This window comes from Bidens hawaiensis, unplaced genomic scaffold (genome assembly GCF_021521415.1).
Source record: "Bidens hawaiensis isolate Kalapana, Puna unplaced genomic scaffold, B.hawaiensis_p1.1 tig00007641_1, whole genome shotgun sequence".
Classification (NCBI taxonomy): domain Eukaryota; kingdom Viridiplantae; phylum Streptophyta; class Magnoliopsida; order Asterales; family Asteraceae; genus Bidens; species Bidens hawaiensis.
The window spans coordinates 800266-802013 of record NW_027491532.1 but is presented as its reverse complement, the minus strand read 5'-3'; positions in this window follow the sequence as shown (position 1 = coordinate 802013).

The following is a 1748-nucleotide window of genomic DNA, read 5'->3' as shown; positions in this document are numbered from 1 at the left end:
ACTCGGGACCGACAACACCCGAGTTTACGGTTGACGCCACTCCGTTGGTCTACCTCAATTTTTATATTGTTTTTTTGTTGTATTTCCGGTCACATAACGAACATTACTGAAACCGATCGAATTCGTGTATACTCACCATCTCAACGCCCTGGACCGAAAACACTCGGGTTTTACTGGCCTTTTTGTTTCAGTTTTGGTACTGTAACGAACGTAACCGAAACTGACAAAATTCCTGTGACTCACCATCTCAACGCCACGGGCCAACAACGCTCATGCTTTACCAACACCCGACTTGTACCAACTCATCGCCGCAACACCCAGGACCTACAAAGCTCGGGTTTTATCGGCCGAATTAAATTCGTTTTAGATATTTAAATTTTTTTTATGTTAATTTGACTAATTTATTTTTTGGCCTTAATTCTGGTACCATAAAACATAACCAATACCGAGCGAATACTCATCAACTTGCCACTGCAACGCTGGGGTTTAACCAACAACCAGGTTTTTCCGACCAAATAAACATTCATTTAAATATGTTAATTCTTTTTACAATATGTTATACGAATGCCGCTAGCTATTATTTTTAAATGTTGATTTGACAAATTTATTTTCTAGGTTTAGTTCTGGTATCGTGATGAACGTAGCCAATACCAACCAAATTCGTGTTGACTCACCACTGCGACGCCAGGTTTTACCGAACGAATTATCCATCATTACCGTTACGGACTTTTTAATATGTTAACATTTTTTATTATAAGTTATACGAGCGTTGTTACTATTTTATGTGTAGCACATTAATTTTTTTTATTTAATTTGTGTCGGTACCAACCGAATACACATTAGTGCACTATCGCAATATGATAGATACATAGACATATTTGAACTACCCCGGCGCGATGCGCTGGGTAATAAACTAGTTTGATATATGTATACGGTTCCAGAGGTGCACAAATAGGGTTTTTCAAATACCCGGGGTCGGGTATAACCGGGTATTGGAAAATCGGGTATTTGGTAATACCCGGGTCGGGTTCGGATCCGGGTATTGTTGTAAGGCCCCGAACCCGGTAGCTCTACTTTAGCGTCGGATTTACTCATAAACGCAGTTCGTACAAATCAGAGTTCATTAAAACTTTCGCGGAATATAAAAACTTTCATAAAACATTTCATAACAAAACACGTCTTGTCTTAAAACATCATTTTGTCTTTCAAAATAATCGAAACATTTAACTTAAACGTCTTGAGTCTTCCGATGCCAGCCTCTTATTCAGTGCCACGTGTCTCCTCAAGCTAGTTGTCTCATCCTACTCACCTGCGTGCATACTAAAAGTCAGCTACGCTGAGTGAGTTCTAGTTAATCATACACTATACAATACATACACATAGATACATATCCGAAGATACATATCCATACTTAACTAGTTACCCTTCTGTTCTACATACATACTTACTACCATACATACATACATATCTACAATCACTAACCTCAGTCTACCGAGAGTACGTTCATAGTCCGCCGTCTATACCTGTACTCAAGGTCGTGAACACGTAAAAAGTCCGCCGTCCTTACCTATGTTCACCATTCATGGTACGTACAAGGTCCGCGATCCTTCCCTATACCATCATACATCCACAACACGTACAAGGTCCACGATCCTTCCCTATGTTGCAACCTAATTCATAGCACGTACGAGGTCCGCAGTCCTCCCCCATGCTAAAGCACGTATAAGGTCCACAGTCCTTTCCTGTGC